The sequence below is a fragment of the Balaenoptera acutorostrata genome, chromosome 21, assembly GCF_949987535.1.
Source record: "Balaenoptera acutorostrata chromosome 21, mBalAcu1.1, whole genome shotgun sequence".
In the NCBI taxonomy this organism is placed as follows: Eukaryota; Metazoa; Chordata; class Mammalia; order Artiodactyla; family Balaenopteridae; genus Balaenoptera; species Balaenoptera acutorostrata.
Genome location: NC_080084.1, coordinates 36,687,113 through 36,703,764, shown reverse-complemented (window position 1 = coordinate 36,703,764; position 16,652 = coordinate 36,687,113). Strand labels below are relative to the sequence as shown.

The 16,652-nt window shown below is 38.0% G+C and overlaps 1 non-coding gene and 1 pseudogene across 1 annotated transcript; both read right to left on the bottom strand.

Annotated features, from left to right (window-relative positions):
• Positions 1-225: 225 nt before the first annotated feature.
• Positions 226-3,382, bottom strand: LOC130706100 (uncharacterized; annotated as a pseudogene).
• Positions 3,383-16,000: 12,618 nt separating this feature from the next.
• LOC114238711 (small nucleolar RNA SNORD22) lies at positions 16,001-16,121 on the bottom strand. The gene has a single exon (XR_003624010.2). It is a non-coding gene; the product is annotated as a small nucleolar RNA SNORD22 (small nucleolar RNA).
• Between the last annotated feature and the right edge of the window lie 531 nt (positions 16,122-16,652).

Below are 16,652 nucleotides of genomic sequence, written 5' to 3'. Positions count from 1 at the left end.
TTTTTCCTGAAGTAATTGATTTAGTCTTGTAACTCAGTGGACTTAATTGTTTTCCTAAAATAAAAGTATGTCCTCGCTATTACACAGTTCATAAAATCATTAATTTGGTTAATGTCTTCCCAACACCAGAAATTTAGGATGCAAATTTATTTTTACATTACTTTCGTCATAATTCCTCTTGAATTTTCCTGGTAGTTGTCATATTAGACAGTTTCAGTTTAAGCACTAAAAATATATTATATTAAAAGCTAAGTAAGAGTGATAACAGTGAAAATTTAGTAGATCTGTTTCCCATTGATAGTCAGAATCGATCACTCCAACCATCACAAGAACTCCCTTCCTTGCCGATTGAGTCAGAGGCATGAGGAATCTAAAGTGGCCAGGCAGCAGCCTTAACTTCCACTTCAGTGGAATTATTGTTACGTCTACTGGTAGAAGCATTCCTTCCTTTGGACCTAAGACCTTAAGGCCAGCAAAGCATAATAAGGTCATGGGAACAGGGAGTAAAAATTTTACAAGTGGGTCACTAGGGGTAATAGTGAGTAGCGTCACTCCCATTTCCATGGCTGGATTCCTAGACCCATGAATCCTGGCTATGGGAACAAGAGCATCATATGTGGGAGGCTGATTCCAAGCATATGCAGCCTTCTGTAAAATCTTGCCCCGGTCCTGCACGGTGTTGCCACCCAGCTGGCACTGTAACCGAGTCTTCAAAAGGCCGTTCCAACCTTCTATCAAGTCAGCTGCTTCAGGATGCTGGGGAACATGGTAAGACCAGTGAATTCCATCAGCACGGGCCCACTGATACACTTCTTTTGCTGTGAGGCGAGTTCCTTGATCAGAAGCAATGCTGTGTGGGATGGCATGATGGTTAGAAAGGCAGTCTGTAAGTTCACAGGTGGTAGTTTTGGCAGAAGCGTTGCCTTCAGGGAAGGCAAATTTGTAATTCAATGATGTCTATTCCATTAAGAACAGAACACTGCCTCTTCCACAATGGAAGTGGTCCAGTGTAGTCACCTTACTCCCAGAGAGCTGGCTGATCACCCTGGGGAACGGCGCCGTATTAAGGACTCCCTGTTCTTCCCACTGGGACGATTTCTCGCCACCACAGTCCTTCAGGGTTGTGGTAGAAAGGATGTGTAGTGCTGAAGCTGCACTTTCAGGTGGCACCTGTCTATTACTCAGAACCATGTGTAAATCAAAGCTAAATCATCTCTTCGTCTGTCAGCTGATTATAGTGAACTCCCCATGAGGTCATAGGTACAGACTGGGAGAGAGAAGGAAGTGGAGCAGGTAGGACAGTGAAATTGTATTGCTGGTCTTGCCAGCTGAAAGTAAACTGCTTCTGGGGGTCTTTACTAATAGGTATCGAGAAAAACTATATTTGCCAGATCAGTAGCTTCATATCAGGTACCAGAGAACGTTTGAATTTTCTCAAGCAGTGGAACCGCATTTGGTGCAGCTGCCGAAACTGGGATCACCATCTGGTTAAGATTATGATAATCCCATGTCATTCTCCAAGATCCATCTGGTTTCTGAGTAGTCCCAATAAGAAAGTTAAATGGTGATGTGGTGACAATCACCACACCTGCATCCTTCAAGGCCTTGCTGGTGGCACTAATTTCTGCAATCCCTTCAGGAACGCACTGTTTCTTTTTGTTTACTATTTCCTAGGTGGTGACAGTTCTAATAAATTCCACTTGGACTTTCCTTCCCACCATAATAGCCCCCGTTCTACAAGTCAGGGAATTAATGTAGGATTCTGTCAGGTGCAGAGTATATTCATTCTAATTATGCATTTCAGACCTGGGAAAATAACCACAGGATGGGTTCATGGAGCAGCTGATTCCACTGTGAGATGGACTTGAGCTAAACCTCCACCCATCACTTGACCTCCATAAGCCCCTGCTCTGGTGGAGTACAGTGTGGTTCTGAGTCTCTTGGAATCAGTATCCATTCAGAGCCAGTGTCCGGCAGTCCCCACGTGGTCTGGTTACTTCTTTTTCCTCGGTACACAGTTACTCTGGTAAAAGGTTATGGGTCCCTTTGGGGAAGGCTGATAGATTAACAGTGTACATTTTGGGCAGTGTGCAGGAGTCTTCTCCTAAAGATACATGGCCTTCCCTTCATTCAAAGGGTCTGGGTCTATAAACCGGCTCAATTCTGGATACTGATTGAGGGACTGTGGCCCACTGTTTTTATGATTCAAATTAGACTTTTTTGTTCACTTGATTTTGAACTTTTTTGCTAAATTCTTTTAAGAGTTTAGTAGGCTTCTTATTATTTCACCTCTAGGAGCACTATAATCAACTAGCCAATGCCATAGGTCTGCATGAGTCAGACCATTCTGATTGCTGCTTTGACTCTGCTGTCCATTATGGTAACCCTGCCCACCTTGCCTTTGGCTGTTGTATGCTGCCACTTGACTCCTGCCACCCCAGGTTCCAGTTTCTTCCATTGCATTTAGGTTTCCCAATTCAATGACTGCAGTTCCCACTCTAAGGTCTGAATTACAGAGAAGAGCGATCACAGAACTCTTCGAGGATACTGGGGTTCCCATCACAAATTCATTTCTCACAATACTGGTGAGAGGTATGTCTTCTGCACCTCCCTGATGTATATGAGTATATCTTAAGTGACAAATACACGCTAAAATTTTCTAAAATCCCTAAGCCTATGAATCTCTTCCTCTACATTAAACCAAGGCAGGTCCAACATTTCCAGCACATTCACTGTGGGCCACTTATTGGTGCATGTTTCAGCCAACCAAACTGTTAGAGCCCTCTGTAACTCCCCAAGCTATGATATGAAATGCAGAATCTCTGCTTAGCAAGAACATATCAGAAACTGCAGCATGATCCAACTTTACGTCCCTTGGACCATTAACCTATACCCTAAGTATCCATTTCCACATATATTCCTCAGATTTCTGTCTGTATAAATTAGAAAAATCAAATAGTTTTTTGGAGTGTAGTGTACTCCCGTCCCCAGTGGGTCATCCCTGGTACCTCCCCTTCAGGGGCTTGCAAGAATTTGAGTCTAGTCATAGGTCTACAAGCAAAGAGAGGTAGTGAGGATGGGTCCTGAAGGCAACCAGCCTTGTCTTGCATGACAGCTGCCTCAGGGGAGGCCTTCTTCATCTCCGCAGGCCATGCAAGGCAGTCCTCTCAGACGGGTGGAGAGGCTTCTGCTACTGAGGGTGAGGAGGTCACTTCTTCCAGGGCTGCAGAGGCTGCTTGCACTGGGCGTGGGGAGGCCTCTTTCACCGGCAAATATGACGCATTAGAATCTAGGGTCTCCATATCCCCAGCTTCACCACATCCCTATTCCAACTTACAGGATCCTGTTCTTTCCCAATCAGTGCCCTCACTTTAACAGCCATCATCCTACAAGGCTGGGAGTTCAACCTGCATTGTAATTCAGCCAGGATAAAATTCTGAATTTGATTTTCAGCAGTCTCAGCCCTGAGGCTACAGGAGATCAAGGTCTCCTGCAGCACAAACACAGAAGCTTTCAGCACTTGCGCTGGGAATTTGAATCCCTGAGCTCATCCTTCTCTGTTACCATTTTGTCCAGCAACAGTAGTAGCAATCAGACAACCTGATGATATTCATTACATTTCCAAAAATGTTCCAAAGTATATAGACAGTCACCCAGCTCCAATGGGCAGGCGTAGTATTGTTGGCACAGAGCATTAACATACACCTTATTAACAGGGAGGTTATAACTGTAAATAAAGTCTATCTATCTATCTATCTATCTATCTATCTATCTATATGTATGTATATAAGTAGTTGATTAGGGGTATGCCATGGGGGTGTTGTACATATCTCTGCTGCAGGGTCATGTACTATCAGTGCTCTCTTTACAACTGGAAATAGAGTCATTAGCATCTTTAAATCTAATCAGATTAGAGAGACAACTCAGAAAACTCACCCCTAAAATTCTGTTTCTCCAGAACTATTTGTGGTACCAAAATTTATCTGTATTAGTCTGGGTTTTCCAGAGAACAGAACCAGAAAGAAAGAGAGACAGAGAGAGAGAGAGACAGAGAGAGAGAGAGAGATTTACTGTAAAGAATTGGCACATGCAACCATGGAGTCTGATAAGTCTAAGATCTGTAGTTAGTTAGCAAGCAGGAGACCCAGGAGAGACTACTGTGTAGTTCCACTGAGTCCAAAGGTCTGAGAACCAGGAAAGCCTGTGATGTAAGTTCCAGGCAGAGCCTAAGTCAGAAGACAGGAGAAGACCAATGCCCCAACTTGAAGACAGTCAGATGGATGTTAGCATCCCAACTTGAATAAGACAGTCTTTCTTATTCAGCCTTTTATTCTATTCAGGCCTAAAACAGATTGGATGAAGCCCACCTACATTGGGGAGGACAACATGCTTTGCTCAGTCTACTGATAAAATGTTAATCTCATACAGAAAACCTCACACAGACACATCCAGAAATAGTGTTTAGTCAAACATGTGGCATCCTGTGGTCCAGTCATGTTGACACATAAAATTAACCTTCATGACATGCAGTAATCAAATTATCAAAAGCCAAAGCCAAAGAGAAATTTTCAAAAGCAGCAAGAGTACAGTGATTCATAACTTTAGAATCCAGGGAGGCCAGAGTCAGAGGCATATCATAACCAATGTATGAAAGAAATTAAAAGTCATCCAAAAATTCTATACCTGGCAAAACTACCACATTCCTGAATGAAGAAAAACCGAGAGAACTCATTGCAAGCAGAGCTGCTCCACAAGAAGCTCTGAAGGGAGTACTACTAGAGAAGGACACTGGCTAGTAACTCAGATCTTCGTGGAAAAAAAGGAGCACTAATTAAAACAACTACATAGGTAAATATGAGACACTATAAATGATTTTGTAAATCTCTTTTTAACTCATGTGATTTAAAAGACAAATTCATAAAGCAACACTTATATATCTGTATTGGTGGGCATATAATGTATAAAGATGTAATTTGTGTGGAAAAAAAAAACAACATATAAAAAACTGCAATGGAGAGGGAATAGAACCAAGATATATAGAAACAAATTTTCTTGTATACTATTGAAATTAAGTTGGTATTAACTGAAGTATTTGATAGATTGCTATAAGTTAAGATGTTAATTTTGATCTCCGGGGCAACAACAGGTAATATTTATTTTCCTTCTTTCATGAGTTATTCCTTTCATATACAACAATAATAATAAAAGACAGAATGCACACACACACACAGAGTGAGAGAATGTAAAAATGTGCCAAATAAGCTTTATATATGTATATTTGCTGTATACTATTTTTATATGTGTTAATTCTAAAATTAGTTGTAGAGTAACTGAAGAATTTAAAGAGTCCAGGATTGCATAAGCATACAGGTACTACTGAAATATTCAGATTTTCATGCAAAAATGACTGAATTACACTTCTATGTTACATATCTAAAATTAATTTATCTCACTTTAAGTACTTTAAGCGAATTTTCTCATGCCTCATTATTTTACTGCTTTTAGTAAAAATCCATTATGGTTGAATATAGGAGGGTGATTATAATTTTAGTAAAATAAATCGTGGGATGTAGTAGAGGTTTCTCAATATGAAGACACATGGAACATTGTCCTTTCCTCTGAATGTTTACATAGTTGTATGCATAACATTGTCCTCTGAAATTTCATTGTGACTATATATTGAGGAAAATAGCATACAAAATACACAAACGATCCTAATCCCCAATCCTACTACTATCTGTGGTCATAAAAAAACAGTCTATTCAGTAAGCCTAGTGAGGTGTATGGGATTGTGCGTATAACCTTGAGTTCTTCATACTCACTTATTTTCCTTGCTCTTCTCAGCATCTGAAACAGAAGATAACAAAATAAGCTCAGCAGTCAATAATTATTCATTTAATAAATTAAGGTGATCAAAATGCGTATTTAACATTTCATAAATGTAATCAATTTTATTTTCAATATTTTGAAATTATATTCTCTTAAAATATTTTAAATATCATTTTCTTAAAATAGTACATAAACTGTTTTTTTAGTGAATACTTAGCCAAAAGCTATAAAGGACAAGTACGGTCGTCTGTCTTACATTTTTAAGGTTGATTTTATTTCTTTATTTGTTCATTTTCATTTTTAGTGAATTGAGCATGGGAAAGAAAGAGCATACTCCTAAATCTCCTGAGATATATTTTGAATATATTCTGGAAGGACCACGGTATCTTTTTATTAATAGAAAATATTCCATCTTCAAATCTATTCAGTATGCTTTTTAAGAAATAGAAAAAAAAATACAAATGATTAAATGTGAGCCAAAATAGAATAAACATTAAAAATTGTTTGTCTTAATCTGACATTAACTAAAATTTTGTGTCCACAAATCTGTTACATTACATCTTGTTGTAATTTTGTTAGTCATTTTAACAATTTTCCTCGTATGCCGTATTTTTTTTCTAACATTTTTTTTTTGTTTGTGTAGTATTAATTTTAGTCAAAATTAAACTTTAAGTTTTCGTTACCTTTTTGCTAGAGAATTCATAATACAAGGTTTGAAATACAGACCGGACTGCTGCAAATACATTGGCTCGTCACAGTAAACTTAGATGAATGTTAAGCAGCTCGTCCATCCATACATGAGGGAGATTTAGCACAATGCTGAAAGGCAAGGTCTTTGACAATTTGCACTCGCCTGGTTGATACCAGTCACATGCCACAAATCAAGATCCCAAAAGGAAAATGGATGTTCGGGGATCAACTCAGGGATGATTAGTCTTCTGAATCATTTTTTGGGAGCCTGGAGGGATTTAGTTGGTAAAACGCAATCAACCCTCCCTGAGGCACATCAGGGAATGACTTTTTTTGGAGTACCTCCTTTTTTTAATTATTTTTTTCTGTGATCACAGTTTATTTAAATGAGTTCTCTCTTCCTACAATGCTGATAAAAGATTGCTCATGTACTTCGACAGAGCATTAAAAAAAAAAAAATCCCGCTATGCCTTTAGTTAAATAAGATCTATCACGTACCTACAGAGAGAGAGAAGGAGAAAGTTGCCTGGATTCGTGAGTAACACACATTTTTCAGTGCACACAGTATCATCATAATTAGCAATAAGAAAATTGCAGTTTAAGAGAACGATTTGTGATTATAGTTTGTGGCATTTGTATTAGAATTTAATGAATAAAATTTTCATAGGGTATTGTAAAAGTGAAGACATTTATAACCAAGAAGCTACACGAGAAGATGTACGGAAGTAGGGTATTTTAAAGGATGTGTAAGAACAAAGTGCAGATTATTCTGACTATAACATAGGGCAGAAGTAGATTGGAGTGAGGAACAGAGAGCTTTGACTGTCTGCCTAAGGAAACTCACAGGAGATGCAGACTTCCTGAAATAGACAGGAAAGTATCCCAGGGACACTCATAAATTGAATGTTTAAAAAAATAACTTAGCATAAAAAATATGCTAAGTAAGTAGCATAAGTTTTTAAATAGGTACGTTTTAGGTGATGACCATCAATGTCCTAGAGAATATAGGAAACAAGACCGGGGCCAACACTTTCCTATGGAATGAGGGGAAAGATGCTAGGAAGGTGGTGGTGATAATGTTTAGGTGAGGAAATTAAATGAGCATTTCAAGGACAGAGTTTGAGGATCACACACATAGTAAGTGGAAGACCAGAAGCTCATCCCATATGCCTCTGGTTCCAACAATAAGGCTCCTTTCCTTGGTGATAGAGAAAAGGAACTTGTGGGTGACCCAGCCTGAGTGGGTTCTGAATGTGAAAGTGATTATTTTCTATGTTGAACCAATAATACACATTTTATAATACATCTAAAAAATTTTATGTAACTATTTGAAGTGGATCACCGAGGTTAAGACTATGTACTTACTGGACAAATAGATTTGTAATGTATTTTTCTTGTGTCTTTTGAGAGAAAAAAAAATTTCTGAAGATGGTAGTAACGCCCCCCATGTTTTTTTCTTCGTTGTTATTCATAACAATATTATAATTATCTCTTTATACTTCACCCCTTCTTCCTTTCCATAATGATATTAGTGACCCAATCGATATTAATACTACATTCAATTCATTAGTATTCAGCTTCATATTTCAGTAATTATTGTAAAAAGTAATTTCTAGAAATTTGCCAGCTACTCGATAATCATGATTAAGCCACTTTTCAAAACTTATTTTCAGGGACTTCCCTGGTGGTCCAGTGGTTAAGACTCCGTGCTTCCACCGCAGGGGGCATGATTTCTAGCCCTGGTCAGGGAACTAAGATCCCGCGTGCTGCACGGCCAAAAAAAAAAAAAAAAAAAAATTGTTTTCAGTGTTAAAATAAATGTAGTATTCATAATGCCTCATTAAAAACGACTCCTAGAAAAGTGGTTTTTATGCTATAGTTGGAAGCAGCATCACCCGGAAGGAATGCTAGGTGTGCCCTCTAGGGTTTTTTGATTCAGTCCTGCCGGGTTAGGGCTCAAGAATTTGCATTTCTAACAAGTTTTCAAGTTAATGCTAATGTTGAAGATCCACATTGAAGATTACTGTCTTAAAGGACCACTGTTCATATATTTGGAGTCAGTACATTCAAAAACCAATTTAAGAACTTATCCTTTTTAACCTGGGGTCCATTTTCAGCTTCTTGACTGGGACTCAATAAACAGTGTTGGTGCTTACACAAGGTCTTTCAGCTGTTAACAGAACCACTCTAATGTATTTGGATGGCTTTGTGACAGCTAACAATTGGATTGAACTGTTTGAGTAGACCTTTGGGTTAAGTGGACAACCTGCTTAACAGATCAAGGGCACAACCTTTTCTGGTGAGAGCCTCCTTTCCAGCAAGATTCAAATACAACCAGCAGCCAAAATTCTCATTTCTTTGTAAAACTTCACTAGCCAATCTTTATTGCAGGGATAAGCTTTTAGTTCCAAATTGCAATTTTCAAGCTGTCAAAGGAGAAGTAAACTTTACTGGCATTTGGGGATTGTAGTAAAATAGACTGTGCTGTTTGCTGCTTGTTTGCTGCATTAACAACACCCTGGTTTTTGTGTTTGTAAAATGGTGGTATAAATAACTAGCCCAAGGGGGAAAAAAAAGTCAAAACACATTTCACATCTACTAAAGGTCAGGATATATGAGAGCCACTGGGGATACATGATATGATCAGGATCTTCTCAGAGTTTATCACTTATGCCAGTAGCGCGACCTCTTTAATTTATATTCAAGATTACCATCTATGCTGGTAGCACAGCTTGGACGTAATAGTTTTCATTCTCTTTTGGAAATACATATCAAAATTCCAGAAACCTTAAAATCTGATGGACTTACAACCTCAAAACCTCAAATGTTTAATCCTACAAGACTCTGTCATTCTTTGTTTTCATTGATATCATATTAGAAGGTAAGCAGAAAGAAAAAAAAAAGCATTTTTTAGTGCTGCAACTATTTAATATAGTCCCTATACGGGTTTTATCTTACTTGAAGATGGAGTAAATAGCTTCATTTAAGCTTAAAGAAGGCATTTAGCTTGGTTTCATAAATTTGGAGTTCAGAACAACAGGTTCAGTTAGAGGTCTGTAAGTCTTCCATGACGAATGACCATTGCATGTATGAATAAACTAAGACACAACTGCAGCGAGCCTGTCTGGTGTTTGACTACACCATCACTCCCCTGATTGGTTGTTAGTTTTAGGACAGTAAGGTCAACTAGGTGAATAGTAGAGTTGTCCTGATATTGGCTGTGTCTCAAGATCTGGTTTTGCTTGGATGAGCTCTCCTTTCAAAAGGCTTCCTCAAGCTTTCTGGATGCTTGCTCAAGAACGAAAGAGTTGCTGCTTTCCTGGATCCGGGGATCATGAAGAATAACAGCTGGAAACTGTCCTGCCCAGTGCTTACACAAGCCTAGAGGTAGCAGTGCAAGAGGCTTAGGAGGGAGCCTGCACGGTCGTGGCACCCCGCCAGGCCTTCTGCCGCATAATTAGGAGTGAAGAACCCTCCCACCCCTGCGCCGCCAACATGTATGCCCTCCCACTACCCTTCTAGAATCCTCTCTGTGTAATTTTTTCCAGTTTATCTCAAGCACAACAGGTACCCCACACTCTCTGGTCACCCCTCATGACCTGGCAACCACAGAAAGAGAACAGTGACCAATTAAAAATTTTAAAAGGCAATAAAACTAATAGGTTTTAGGAGAAAGATGGGAAGGTCACTTTTGGACCTGTTATTAAGGATCAGAGTGGAGATTTACAGGAAGCAGTTGGGTACACGTGATTGGAATGTGAGAGAGAAGTCCCAGGTGGAAATAAGAATTTGGAAATTGACAAGATATAGATGGTATTTTATGCCGTGGGATAGGATGAAGGCACTAAGTGGGTGAGAGTAGAAGGAGAAGGGAAGAGCAGAGTTTGAGCCCAGGACACTTCAATATTAAGAAATCAGGAAGAAGAGAAGGAACCAGCAAGAGAACTTGAGAGGGAGGCTAGAAGGCTAGGATACAGGTGTCTCTGTATCTGCACTTGACTGTTACAGTCTATTCTCAACAGAATCACAGGGATCCTTGTAAAAGGTAGCCCCGATCCAGGTCCTTCTGCGCTCCCACACAAATAATTCTAGCCACGTGGAACCCTTTCTTTAATCCTCTTTCCTTGACTAATTTTGTAGAAATTTCACATTTCATAAACACATGTTGACTCCTTCTTCAAATTCAATATGGTAGATCCACTATGTTCCCTATCGACAACTCTCTGATGTCTAGTGTAACAACTGTCAAAAAAATAAATAAGATTTGTGGGTCTGATCTTGCTCGGAGCAAACCTTTACTGGTTTCTCTGGCTCTCTGCTTTATTTTCATGATATTCAAAAGAAATATCCTTTCTTTCTAATTTATGCAAGATTGCAAAGGCATTTTATTTAACATTTTGTAAATTTCATCTTCTTCCCCTTTTAGAAAACCAAAACTCTATCGATGCTTTAAAATGCAATGTAAAACATTTCCTAACCCATATACCTGTGTAGTGTCACCTGGGTGCATAAACTGAAAAGGCATTAAGCTGTAAACTTGTGATTAGTTTACTATTAGTTATGTATGGTATACTTCAACAGTTAACTAACTATTCTTAATATTAATCAAAAAGTCCCATTAATAATGAATGTTTCAAGTGACTAATTGTTTATATTTATTTAAAAGGTGCTAATTTCCTGATAGCAGTGTTGCAAATCTGAGATAGTTTGTCAGGCTTACATCATAGCTGAAAGTCTCTTCTGTTATTTAAAAAGGGAGGTAGCTATTAATGCTTTTCTTAAAGACAGCTTAGTCTTAAATTATGGCATATATTAGTACCATTCTCCATTTACAATTTAACATCAAACCTAAAATTATGTAAATAATAGTTCTGATAGAGCATTTAAACTACAGTAGACAGTAGGCATGTATGTATATGTTTATGCATGTAAAACAGCAAGTTACCTGCTACTTTGACCTTAGAAGAATATTGTTAGGCAGACATCAGTTAAAAATGAAACAAAATAAAACTCGTTTGCTAGTTGCCTTCACATGGGTTGCAACGTGCTGAAAATGTACTGACTTCATTCTGTGTACATTCTTTGTCTATGCTTTTTATTTCCAATTTTCTTACTCCTCTTGACCTAGTTGACAAATACCTTCTTTTCACTTCAGAATAAGCTATTAGCTGATTTAAAAAAGATAACTTTTCTGTATTACAGGGTTAGGCAAAATTTTATGCAAGATTAATTATAGTTATTATCATCAAATATCGCATCTAACAAGTCCCAGAGCTGGCTCTCTGAATTTCCTGAGAAGAGGGTTTCAGTCTTTTATTGTGATTCATCATGTATTCCATTTCTTTTTAAAAATATGATACCATCCTTATTGTTTTACTGGTCTGGGTTTGGTAGGGTGGAGAATTTATTTTTGAAGTTAAAAGTTGTAATGATAGAAATCGAGAATGTTTTCTACCTAAAACAAACGTCTCCAAAGGTAACTACGATATAACTGTGTATATGCGATATAATGTTCTGTCCCAAACAAGAGCAACGTGAAGGCACTTCTCTACAGGAGGCATTTTTCTAGGCAGAGCCTTGCATGTCAGTGCAAATCAGGTCAAGTTCCCACCACAGTAGCAATTAACCTGCAGGAACCTCGCAGGCACAAGGACGTTGCAGGCCAGTCCAGCGTGTGCGCATGTGTGCGCTGCCTTTCTGTATATTACCTCAAGTGGAGGGAAAACTGTTTCCTCTTCCACACCTCTGTAAGTCCGTGAATCAGCTGGGTTCTAGTAGCAATGACGAAAACATTTTTTGTTTTTTCTTCAGAGTGAATGTCTTTTTTAAAAATATTTTCTTGAGGTAATTGTAAGTAATATCCTGGAAGATTCATTATAAGTCTACTTTCCACACATACTGTTCTGTCATTTTTTCTTTAGAATTTTTCTTAGACAACACTGTAAATATTCATATGTCATAAATACATAGCAGTACAGTACAAAGACTGTAGTTACAGGGTTTTCTATGTTTGTAGAAGGAGAGATTATTATTAGAGGATGGGCCATGGGAAAAATGAGGGTAAAACAAACAAACAAAAGTCCCCTATTGGTTGTTTGTTGGGTCATTCATCGCCTTAGCACAAGGACACACAAATGTGCTTAGTGCATCTGGATAAGTCAAAACATGTTTATTAATTTTCTATTGCTGCTGTAACATATTACCCCAAACTTAGTGACTTAGCACAGCTTTATCATCTTACATTTCGGGAGGTCAGCAATGCAAAGTGGGTTTCACTGGGCTAAAATCAAGATGTCAGCTGGGCTGCGTTCCATCTGGAGGCTCTAGAGAAGAATTTATTTCCTTGCTTTTTCCAGATTCTAGAGGCTGGCCTCATTCCTTGCCTTGTGGATCCTTTCCATCTCCAAAGGAAGCAATGGCCAGTCATCTCTTTCTCACACCACAGTACTCTTAATCTCACTCTTCCTCCTCCATCTTCCACATTTAAAGGGACCTTATGATTACATTAGGTCCACTCAGATGATCCACAGTAATTTCCACCTCTTAAGGTCAAGTTATTCACAAATTCATTCCATCTGCAAACTTAATCCCCCCTTGCCACGTAAAAGAACGTATTCACAGGTTGCTGGAATTAGGACATGGACATCTTTCGGGAGCCATTATTCTACCTATTCTATCATTTCAGTAAAATTAGTGTCCTCTAGAATAGTCCTATCTATATATTAATTTCTGTGGTACCCATTTTAAATTTAATAGTGTCAAGATTTTGGCTTAGACTGAGCCAGGCTGTGTGTGGATACATGTTTCATCTTCTTATCCTCCAGAACCAAAAATTCTCTTTGTGCTTTGGGAAAACAAAACTCCTATAAGTAAACACTGGAAACTCACTAACAGACAGCAAATGCTTGGGAGACTCTTCAGTGTTCTAGTTACATTTTCTGAGAAGCCATCAGGAGTCTCACGTCAAAGAGCTTGGACATTAATCCCCTTTCTCCAGCTCATGTTTCATCACGCCTTCCCATTGAAATCACCATTATTAAATGTCAGTTTGATCAAGCTATGTCTCATCCTAGTGGTTACCCTAGAATTTGCATAGATAACACAACTTTCAAACTTTCTGCCACACCCCTAAATTCCAGTCTACTGTGCTATCTGTATTTCTTGAACATGTCATGTTTTTTGAAGTTTTCTTTGATTTTGCAATTTTTAGGCCTGTTTCAGAGCTTATTGTTTTCCTATGAAGCACACTGGTGGTGCTTAATAAAAGAATAAAATTTTGAAAGAACCACTTTACTCATTTATTTTTATAAAAGAGGAAGTCAAATCTTTGTGACTTATACAAGTGTATTTAAACCCACTTTAATAATCAATAAAAACATGAAAATATGAGCATCTTGGATGATATTGGTCATTAACATGGTCAGAGAGCAAATCTTTGGAAAAAAAGGTAACCCAAAATGTGCCTGCTACATGCTTCTTCCAGAATAAATATGATTTTCACTAGATTTTTACATTTACAGGTATGCAAATATACTATATACTACTGTATTTCACACTAAAATTCTTATTAAAGGCTATAGACCCCTAAAAAATGTTTTCAAATGAAAACCCTTCTTGGTTGTATTTCCCCTCTTTATCCTATAATGGCAGTGGTCGATCACCATTCTGAGATAGCATTGTTCAGATTGCTACTTAATAGAGAGCACTGAAATACATGATTGCAGAAATTATTCTTTACATAATTTCACTGGGTCTTTTTTCTGAACAGTCTTTTGATTTAGAACTTTTACTCTTACAATGATTCTGTGTATTTGCCTCAAGTTGTATTAAAAAAGTAGTCACATCAGACCATTTGGAGAGCTTAAATTATATATATATATATATATATAGTCTCTTCTAACTTATGCTTTAAGTTTGACTTTTATGAACAACAGAACTTAACATTTTACTTGTTTTGCCATAAAAGAAAAAAAAAGGCAACTGGAAGACAAACTTACCCAAACATTGGCTGAAATCATTATATCCTCTGAATCATTACTAAGCACCAATGGAATGGTGAAAGAGTCACAATTTGTTTATTGGGTTAAATGTTTGGCTTCATTTAATATATTTAATATTGACACTCTTGGTATTAGTGTCAATTTGGGGGCTATGTAGCTTAATTTTTATGTTTCTTATTAAGGGATCTCCTACGAATTGTATATTTGGGACCAAATCTTTTTACTGACTAACAGAAGGATACCAAGGCATGATTAGTGATACATACCTTCTCCAGAGATTTTCTCTAGATCACAGCTCCTTTGGCCAGTTGTGTTTGATTTCCTGCCCAAAGTTGGATTGTGGAATTAGCATTTTGAAAACAAACTTGTCTTTCTCAGGTAGGGTACTAACAAAATTGCCGGATGTGAGGTAGCCTTATTGATGTCTGTCCACACCAAGTGCTATATTGGGACTGTTTATTGCCTTCCTTCGGCTCTGAGTGAGAGTTGAGGTTACAGAAGAAATGCACACTCATGATCACCATGTAAAAAAGGAATTTTCCCCCAGAAGCTGTTAAGAATCTGCTTTTCAGTTTATATGTGTCATCATGACAATTACAATGTAAACCGTTTGCTTTCCTGGCTGCAGGACTCAAGGGATAGACATGTCAGAAATCAATATAGAACAGAGAGTTATTGTCATCAATAATCCCCGTGGAGAAATATCTTTAAGAGCCACACCAACCTGGCTCCCTCCTTGCGCAGAGCGTCCCCTGTGTGCCTGTGACTTTTCCTTCTAGGATTTTATTACTGCTTTCGTCTTTCTCACAATATTACTCACAAATCATTATTCCTCTAACCTGAAGCTCTTCTCCTTTATACAATTTACACCAGTAGAGTGGTTTTATAATCATTTTTAGAACAATTTGTGTTATTAATTTCATTAGGAGATATAAAGATGATACTTAAATTAACAGCCAACTCTTGATTTTAGTATTTTTTAAAGCAAAAGTGAAAAATTTCTTGAAAATTCAGTTATTGTGTGTGACAAAGCAAATGAGTATTCGGCATTAATTTTCATAGGGTATAGATAGGTTCAAACATTCAAAAACTTATTTTATGAAAATATATTCAGATTAAACTGGAATAGTATCACACGCAACTGGATATCATAAAATTGTGAGATAAACTAGGAAAATGTACTCTTGTAGGTAGTTGGGGTGGAGAGATATACTAATACTACACCATACTCCTTCAGTATTTTTTTTTTCTTTTTTTGAAAGTTAAAATAAAACTATATTTAGAAAGGCTGAAATGATTGTATGCTAATTTGAACAGGTAAGTTTTACAAGTAATGACTTGAAAATTCTCTTTTTGACATCCTCTAAGAGTTGGATTCCATTATATGTGCCTTGTTCTTTCTCCAGACCTGGACAAGAATACATAACTGATTTTTCACAAAGTGATTATTTCTTCCTTTCCTGTGTTTGGAGGTCCTTGCGCTCTCTCAGACAGTTCCTCTGAAACAAACTTGCCTCCCCTCCTCCAGCCAGCCCCAGTGGGTTCACCCAGGCTCTGGGACTAGGATGGGACGTAAGATGTGTGACTGTTTCTTCACTGGGTTTTAAAATACGTTCTTAACATTTAGTTATAAGCTAGTATATGTTACTATGCACATGTGTATATATGTACACACATATATGTGTATGCACATTAAAGTCATTTTAATAAAGAGTTAATTTTCAGTAAAAAAATAAGTTAATTGAATTGTTACTATACTTCACATTTGTCACTGATGTAACCCACATGGTTTCTTTTTTTTTTTTTATTTATTTATTTATTTATTTATGGCTGTGTTGGGTCTTCGTTTCTGTGTGAGGGCTTTCTCTAGTTGCGGCGAGCGGGGGCCACTCTTCATCGCGGTGCGCGGGCCTCTCACTGTCGCGGCCTCTCTTGTTGCGGAGCACAGGCTCCAGACGCGCAGGCTCAGCAATTGTGGCTCACGGGCCCAGTTGCTCCGCGGCATGTGGGATCTTCCCAGACCAGGGCTCGAACCCGTGTCCCCTGCATTGGCAGGCAGATTCTCAACCACTGCGCCACCAGGGAAGCCCTGGTTTCTTCATTAACAATCTGAAACAGCACAGTATAATATCT